We start from the raw sequence: 9,925 nt of genomic DNA on the forward strand, positions 1-9,925 counted from the left end.
TCGAATGACCTTAAGGATTTTAGCTAATATCCTATAATCACCGTCGTTTGTTCTGTAATTAAGGCCATTGCTGTCGCACCACAGGAGGTTGTTGTTTTCCAACCTCCTGTGGTGCAACAGTAATGGCCTTAATTACAGTTTGGACTAAGGGTCATTTGACCCTCTTTCGGGACTTCAGGGGGGAGCTTGATATTTCTGGGACTTCTAGTGTTAAATAATCAGATGATCATTCATAAAAGCCGGCCAGCTTTTTACCGCCCAGCAAGTTTAAACAATCAGATGATGCTGTCAGGTGACCGCATCAGCTCATTACCAGCGGGTCCTCGAGCCGATCGGACATTGTCCCAGGAGTCTCCAGAGAGGTGAGTATAGTTTTTTTTTTCTACTGCTGAATCAGCTGATTGTGTAAACATCTTTTACACAATCAGCTGATACATCATCTGATTCAGGTCCTTGAACCTGATATATCATCTGATCAGTTTGCCCTCCAGCAAACCGATCCGATGATATTACGGCAGAGGGGGGTTCTTTAGTTCAATAAAGATGGAGTCACTAATTGTGTTGTGTTTTATTTTTAATAAAAATATTTTTCTCTGTGTTCTTTTTTTAATTTTTACTAGAAATTCATTGTGGCCATGTCTAATAATGGCGTGACACCATGAATTTCGGGCTTAGGGCCAGCTGATAATACACGGCTGGCCCTAACGCCATTATTACCCAGTGAGATACGTGGCACCAGGGCTGCTGAAAGAGTTAGATACAGTCCCAGAAGAACGCACTATTTTCTGGGGTGGCTGCTGCCTGCAATTTGCAGCAAGAGGGGGGGGGCAGAAAGCTTGGGCCACCCTGTACTGCGGATTTCAGTCCCCAGCTGCCTAGTTGTACCTGGCTAGACACAAAAATTGGGCAAAGCATGCGTTGTTTTTCTTTTAATTACTTCATGAAATTCATGAAATAATTAAAAAAAAAAGGGCTTCCCTATATTTTTGGTTCCCAGCTGGGTACAAATGGGCAGCTAGGGGTAGGGGGCAGCTCGTACCTGCCTGCTGTACCTGGCTGGCACACGAAATATTGTGAAGCCCATGTCGATATTTATTTTAAAAATTCATTAAAAAATCATTAAAAAAAACAGCAACCTTTTGACACTTTTCTGGGTTTAATAGTTGTGTGCTGCGATCCCCTAGGAAGTGGGACAAGAAGGTCGGGCGAGAAGATGTGGGTGTTTGTTGTGACACAATTGTAGCTTTCCCATGGCCTCTGCCTCTGCGTGCAGCATCACCATCACGTCCAGTTCCTCGTCCCTTGCCACGCGCCTTGGCCATTTTAAACAGAGGACAATATCTTCCACGCTCAGTAGAAATGGCTGAATTTAGAGCAAAGTTAAATGTGATCCGTGTGACGGAAAAACCAAAGTTTTAAGTAGCTGCTTTTTTAGAGATGGATAATATATGTGTAACAGGCTACAACAACCTCGGATGTGACTGGAATGGAGCCTCCTGTGTTATACGCACTACCGGAGAGTATGCTCGCCTATCCCTAGTCATCAGATGAACATTAGACTTCAAGGTCAAGGTATTGTCACAGGTATGAAACGGGTGACAGTCATATGGTTTCTGGCCATAGAAGGTCACAGCGTTTGGCTGCATAGAATGCTCCCTGACTTTCCATTGCTCCTGCTGTCAGTAGTCATTGGTATAGGTAGCTTTAATGCTGAATTCATCTCTCCCCCTTTTGGACCCAGCAGGAGCTCGCCTTCCACCCAGTTGCTGATCATCAGCATTATCTTGGTGCTTAAATACCACTTCCTTCTTTGGACTGGTGCTGGTGATATCTTTCAGTTAATTCAAGACTTAGGGGTACTTTACACGTTGTGACATCGCTAGCATCGGCTAGCGATGACGAACGCAATAGTACCCGCTCCCGTCGCACATGCGATATGTGGTGATTGCTGCTGTAGCGAACATTATTGCTACGGCAGCTTCACACGCACAAACCTGGTCGGCGACGTCGCTGTGACTGCCGAACTATCCCTCCTTCAAGGGGGAGGTGCGTTTGGCGTCACAGTGACGTCACTGCAATGCCACTAAGCGGCCGGCCAATAGAAGCGAAGGGGCGGAGATGAGCGGGACATAACATCCTGTCCACCTCCTTCCTTCCTCATTGCCGGTGGACGCAGGTAAGATGTTTGTAGTTCCTTCGACTTCACACACAGCGATGTGCGCTGCTGCAGGAACTACAAACAACATCGTATCAGCAGCAGGAGCAACATTATGGAAATGACGACGTGACACAGATCAGCGATTTTTGACTGTTTCACGCTCGTTCATCGTCGCTCCTAGGATTTACACGTTGCAATGTTGCTACCGGCGCCGGATGTGCATCACTCACGACGTGACCTTGACGATATTTCGGAAGCGATGTCGCAACGTATAAAGCCTCCCTTAGTTGCAAGCAGGTGGCTTGTACTCCTCTGCGGTATATTTGATGAAAGCTTTGCTGAACTTCTACCGGTGTAATTTGTGGATACGTAGTTCATGCATTTTCCCTGTGTGTCCTCCTTGTGTCGTCTATAATGTTTAATGGGGTTGACGAAGAGCTCATCCTATCCATTCCCTATTTAGGACCCAGCACTAGGGATACCTAGGGTCAGGTATCCTGCTCAACGCATAGGTGCGAAACCTATCTAGGGTGGTGAGGAACCCCAGGGACCAGCAGTGGTTTTGTCAGCGGTCACCATCTCCCCTTTGCCTAGATACAGGGTTTCCCTTCCCTTTCGCCGTTTGCTTGGTACTTCCCCGTAAGTAGCGCGACAGTTATGTATTTTAAGATACTGACATCTTAAGTAGCATTTTTTTTTCGCTAAATGTATGTGTTTTAGGTACAAAATATTTTTTGCAATTGCGTTTCATTAAAAATTTTGGACAGTTTAGTTTTTCTCTATGGTATACTTTACATTTCTGGCTGCAGAATCAGTTGTCTGAGAATTCATCAGGTAGATAGGCGGAGTTATAGCACGTATCTCTTTATTCCTGGGCACCAATATGCTAATATATGACCACATCAAAGATGAGCTGTGGTTATGTTATGAGCAGCACACTCAGAATAGAACGCACCTCCATATCTTTGTCTATGGAATGAAGTACAACAGATAATAGATAAGTAAGCACGCTACATGCAATCCCACAATAACTTAAAGGGCATATCTCATGTGGAAACTGCAGATATGTGGCTAACGTGCAGATTTGTAGCATTCTGAACCTGCCCGGTGCTGGCACTGAAATCCCGCTGCCAGGAAGAAATGAACTTTTTGCCTCCGGGCAGCATTCAGTTTTCAGTAATAGGGGTGGCACCAGGTTCAGTCACCGCTTTGTGTATGGAGAGCGCCAACTGTAACCACCTGCAGTGATTGATAGCTTGCAACATTAAGGGGGCTTTACACGCAGCGATATCGCTGGTGAAAGCACCCACCCCCGTCGGTTGTGCGTCACGGGCAAATCGCTGCCCGTGGTGCACAACATTGCTCGGACCCGTCACACGGACTTACAGTACAGACCAAAAGTTTGGACACACCTTCTCATCTCTAGAACAACTGTTAAGAGGAGACTTTGTGCAGCAGGTCTTCATGGTAAAATAGCTACTAGGAAACCACTGCTAAGGACAGGCAACAAGCAGAAGAGAATTGTTTGGGCTAAAGAACACAAGGAATGGACATTAGACCAGTGAAAATCTGTGCTTTGGTCTGATGAGTCCAAATTTGAGATCTTTGGATCCAACCACCGTGTCTTTGTAGAAAAGGTGAACGGATGGACTCTACATGGCTGGTTCCCACCGTGAAGCATGGAGGAGGAGGTGTGATGGTGTGGGGGGGCTTTGCTGGTGACACTGTTGGGGGTTTATTCAAAATTGAAGGCATACAGAACCAGCATGGCTACCACAGCATCTTGCAGCGGCGTGCTATTCCATCCGGTTTGCGTTTAGTTGGACCATCATTTATTTTTCAACAGGACAATGACCCCAAACACACCTCCAGGCTGTGTAAGGGCTATTTGACTAAGAAGGAGAGTAATGGGATGCTACGCCAGATGACCTGGCCTCCACAGTCACCAGACCTGAACCCAATCGAGATGGTTTGGGGTGAGCTGGACCACAGAGTGAAGGCAAAAGGGCCAACAAGTGCTAAGCATCTCTGGGAACTCCTTGAAGACTGTAGGAAAACCATTTCCGGTGACTACCTCTTGAAGCTCATCAAGAGAATGCCAAGAGTGTGCAAAGCAGTAATCAAAGCAAAAGGTGGCTACTTTGAAGAACCTAGAATATGAGACATATTTTCAGTTGTTTCACACTTTTTTAAGTATTTCATTCCACATGTGTTACTTCATAGTTTTGATGCCTTCAATGTGAATCTACAATTTTCAGAGTCATGAAAATAAAGAAAACTCTTTGAATGAGAAGGTGTGTCCAAACTTTTGGTCTGTACTGTACCTGCTGAGTGACGTCGCTTTTGCCAGTGAACTGCCTCCTTTCTAAGAGGACGGGGCATGCGGCGTCACAGCGGCGTCACTAAGCAGCCGCTCAATAGAAGTGGAGGGGCGGAAATGAGCTGCACGAACATCCCGCCCAACTCCTTCCTTCCGCATTGCCAGTGGCCGCAGTTAAGCTGTAGTTCGTCGTTCCTGCAGTGTCACACGACGAACAACCTCCGTCCTGCAACAATCAACGATTTTTTGAAAACCAACGACGTGTCAACGATCAACAATGTGGTGAGTATTTTTAATCGTTAACGGCCGTTTTTAGGTGTCACACGCAACGACGTCGCTAACAATGCCGGATGTGCGTCACGGAATCCGTGACCCTGGCGATATATCGTTAGATACGTCATTGCGTGTAACGGGGCCTTTAGAGTTCAGCACTAGATCCGGCTTTCAGTCAGTGCGGGGGGCTCAGTTAAAGCTACAGCTCACTATACACAAAACAGTGACTGAACCTGCACCGGTGCCGCCCCTATGACTGAAAACAGAATGCTGCCAGAAGGAAAAAAGTTAATTTTCTCCCAGCATTTGGTCTCTCGGTGTGGACTCCAGGCAGGTTCAGAATGTTTTTAACCTGCATATTAACCCTATATTGGCAGGGTAATAGCATTTTTTCCACATGAGAGGTTTCCTTTAACCCCTTAATTTTCCTTTTTTTATTTTTGTTTTTGCTCCCCTTCGTCCGAGAGCCGTAACTTTTTTATTTTTCCATCAATCCTGCCACATGAGGGCTTGTTTTTGCAGGACGTGTTTTTCTTTTAAATGAAACCATGAGTTTTACCATATATTGTACTGGCAAACAGCAAAAAAATTCCAAGTGCAGAAAAATTGCAAAAAAGTGTGATTGCATAATTGTTTTTGGGGTATTTTATTCACTATGTTCACTATACGGTAAAACTGATATGTGGGTGAGATGCCTCAGGTAAGTACGAGTTCGTAGACACCAAACATGTATAGTTTTACCTTTATCTAAGCGGTGACAAAAAATCAGAAGTTTGTCCAAAAAAAATATTTTCCGCATCCCGTAGTTTTCTCAATTTTCAGATATATGGCTCAGTGATGGCTTACTTTTTGCATCTCAAGCTGATGTTTTTAATAGTATAATTTTTGCGCAGATACTACTTTTTGATGGCCTGATATTACATTTTGCGAAAAATTTGCGAAGACCAAAAAACTTAACTTTGACGTTTGGAATTTTTTGCCGCTACTCCGTTTACCGATCAGATTAATTTATTTTATGTTTTGATAGATCGGGCGTTTCTGAATGCAGTAATACCAAATATGTTTATATGTTTTTTCATTTTTTTTTTTTTTAAAACTTTAATTTTCACTGAGGCGAATGGGGGATGATTTGAACTTTTAGGCTTTTTTTATTTGTTTAAAACTTTTTTAACTTTTTTTTTTTTACTAGTCACCCTACAGGGCTATAAGTATCAGCAGTCTGATCAGTTGTTCATTTTAGTTAATCAGAGCTGCACAACTCTGATCAGGTGAAATGCTGCTCTCCTGTTACAGCCAGCGCTCTGCCGGCTGTAACAGGAAGTGAGTCATGATAGTGACAGGAGTCATTTTATGACCCTGTGCTACCATGGCAGTCATTGGCTCCCCATGATCACATCACGGGGCATCTGTTGGCGGAGGAGAAAGGCGATTTCCCCGTCGAGGCCATTTACATAGCTGTGTCGGTATTTGACAGTGTGACTAACAGGCGTGCGTGGATCATGGATCCACCTGCACCTGTGGGTCACACATGTCTGCTGTTCAAATCAGCAGACATGTGTGGGGATCAACACCGGCTCACAGCACTAGCCAGAGGTGATTATACCGACATTATCTAGGACATATCCAGTATGTCCAATGTTAGTAAGAGGATTGAGGAATAGCTGCTGGCTGACATTTTCTGATCTGTAGAGGGCCATCAAAAGGTTAAAAAATGAAAAAAAATCCATATACTATGATGAGATCCTGACCTTATAACTTTCCTTCGTGACTTAAGGCGGCGTCACACGGTACAATATATCGTGCGATCGCATGAGCGATCACACCCGCCCCCGTCATTTGTGCGCACAATGTCGTTAACCCACGTCACACGGACTTACCTCTCTAACGACGTCGCTGTGGGCGGCGAACATCCTCTTCCTGAAGGGGGAGGGACGTTCGGCGTCACAGCGACGTCACACAGCGGCCGCCCAGTAGAAGCGGAGGGGCGGAGATCAGCGATACGTAACATCCCGCCCACCTCCTTCTTTCCTCATTGCCGGCGGCCGCAGTTAAGCTGTGTTCACCGTTACCGGGGTGTCACACGTAGTGATATGTGCTGCCTCGGGAACGATGAACAACCACCGCACAGAAGGAGGAACGACATTATGAAAATGAACGACGTGTCAACGAGCAACAATAAGGTGAGTATTTTGCTCGTTAACAGTCGTTCGGAGGTGTCACATGCTACGACATCTCTAACGATTCCGGATGTGCGTCACTAACGACGTGACCCCGACGACATACCGTTAGATATATTGTAGCATGTGACGGGGCCTTTATTCCAGTGTGAGAAGCCCGAGTATTTCAGCATTAATGGCCAGGATCGTGGAATGGACAAGGGTCGGTGAAGAGTTGGGGGACCAGAGGTGAATGGTAAAGTAAGTATAACTAGTTTTTATTACAGCACATTTTATTATTACATGTATTATATTTATTATGCTCTAGACCGTAAACATTGAAATTCAATTTGCAGAAAATAAATATGTTGAAAATGTAATTTCCGGGCAAAAAAGTAAAAAAAAAAAAAAAAATAAATAAATTGAGAAATTAGAATTTTGCCTCCTCCACGTATATTGGCACAGAATTGACATTTATATATTACTATTATATATATATATATATATATATATATATATAAATATATATATATATATATATATATATATATATATATATATATATATATATATATATATATATATAATAGTAATATATAAATGTCAATTCTGTGCCAATATACGTGGAGGAGGCAAAATTCTAATTTCTTTATTTTTTTATTTTTTTTATAATATATTATATATATAATTATATTTGATTAACTTCGGAAACCATGTGGCATACTGTATATAAAGCAATTTTGATTTCATTTTTAGCTGTTTTTGTTCATTCGTAACAAATCATTCTTTGGTCTGCCAGAAGATAATGTTGTTTTTACCAAGGATGCCCAAGTCCAAGAAGGTTGGGAAACATTGCGTTATGATATTATCTTCTATTTTCTAATTGGCAGAACTCTACGTAACACTAACATTTACCTGGCGCCAAAATATTTGCTGGAAGTCAATATTATACCCCAATTAGTTTATTATTCTCACTGCAGGTGCTATGAAACAACCTTAAGGGTTGTGGTGACTCAAATGAAGAATTTCATGAGTAAAAGGTCAAGATTAATTGTCTCGTCGTAAAATTTGAGGTCGTCACCTCCACTTTAAGTGGACTTCAAATATGAATCCTATGCCTCATTTGTTAACATGAGCAAACTGGTCAAAGGTAAATTGAAAATGTTCCTGTCATGCAACGTTCGGCTCTGTAGACACCTGCTGGCACGACGTTTTCGGACTCTGTTCACACCACAGAGTCTGACAAGCAACCTGAGGCTTCTGTATTGTTCAGCTAGAACTGGACATCGGCTGGTTCAGGTTCAATGGTCTTCAGCTCTTCAGCAGTTAATTCCTGCAGACTGGTGAGCAGGACCTAAGGGGCACTTTGCACACTACGACATTGCAAGCCGATGCTTGCGATGCCGAGCACAATAGTCCCCACCCCCGTCGCAGCAGCGATATCTTGTGATAGCAGCCGTAGCGAACATTATCGCTACGGCAGCTTCACATGGACTCACCTGCCTTGCGACGTCGATCTGGCCGGCGACCCGCCTCCTTATTAAGGGGGCGGGTCGTGCAGCGTCATAGCGACGTCACACGGCAGGCGGCCAATAGAAGTGGAGGGGCGGAGATGAGCGGGACGTAAACATCCCGCCCACCTCTGTCCTTCCGCGTAGCCGGCGTGAGCTGCAGGACACAGGTAGGAGATGTTCCTCGCTCCAGTGACTTCACACACAGCGATGTTTGCTGCCGCAGGAACAAGGAACAACATCGTACCTGTCGCAGTCGCGTAATTATGGAATTCCCAGACACTACACCGATGATACGATTACAACGATTTTGCGCTTGTTAATCGTATCATCTAGGATTTACACACTACAATGTCGAGTGCGACGCCGGAAGTGCGTCACTTTCGACATGACCCCTCCGACATCGCACCTGCGATGTCGTAGTGTGCAAAGTGCCCCTAAGAGTTCAGGTTGCTTATTGCTTCATGCAGCTGTCTCCTCCATTTTTAAAGCACAATTTCCTTCCTGTTTGTGCTGATGATAGCTTCAGTTGTTACTCCAGCGATCCCAGTCTTGGTAGTTTTCCCATATATGGTGATCCGTGCTGCGCTTCTGAGTGGTGTGAGCATTGTGTGTTACTTTCCCCCCCTTTTTCCGTTGTTTCCCAGTACACATATTGTCTCTCCTATTTGCTTTGAGTGCTACGTGTACTCCATTGTCTGTGTCTTTTTTTGGGTTTTGTCTTTGTGTTCTCCTGCCTGCTTCGAGAGTGTGGCTCGGGCTCGGACAGGAGTTAAGGCGGCGTTACACACTACGATATATCGTGCCATCGCATGAGCGATCACACTTGCCCCCGTTGTTTGTGCGTCACGGGCAATTCATTGCCCATGGCGCACAATGTCGTTAACCCCCGTCACACGTACTTACCTCCCTAACGACGTCACTGTGGGCGGCGAACATCCTCTTCCTGAAGGGGGAGGGACGTTTGGCGTCACAGCGACGTCATACAGTGGTCGCCCAATAGAAGCGGAGGGGTGGAGATGAGCAGCTGGAACATCCCGCCCACCTCCTTCCTTCCTCATTGCCGGCGGGACACAGGTAAGCTGTGTTCGTCATTCCCGGGGTGTCACACGTAGCGATGTGTGCTGCCTCAGGAACGATGAACAACCGGCACGCAGAAGGAGGAACGACATTATGAAGATGAACTACGTGTCAATGAGCAACGATAAGGTGAGTATTTTTGCTCATTAACAGTCGTTTGGATGTGTCACGCTACGACATCTCTAACGATGCTGGATGTGCGTCACGAATTCTGTGACCCCGATGACATATCATTAGATATATCGTAGCATGTAACGCCGCCTTTAGGGTTACACTGGGGGATCGGACCTGGGTACCATCAAACCTACCTCTGAGATAATGTACAGCACAGGTACTCTAGCCTGAGGGCCAGCCTGAGGTCACCTGTCCCTTCATTACACACCTTGTCACATCCTTTGACATTCTCTCAAATTTTTCCCAAAATTTC

The sequence above is a fragment of the Anomaloglossus baeobatrachus genome, chromosome 11 (assembly GCF_048569485.1).
Source record: "Anomaloglossus baeobatrachus isolate aAnoBae1 chromosome 11, aAnoBae1.hap1, whole genome shotgun sequence".
NCBI lineage: Eukaryota > Metazoa > Chordata > Amphibia > Anura > Aromobatidae > Anomaloglossus > Anomaloglossus baeobatrachus.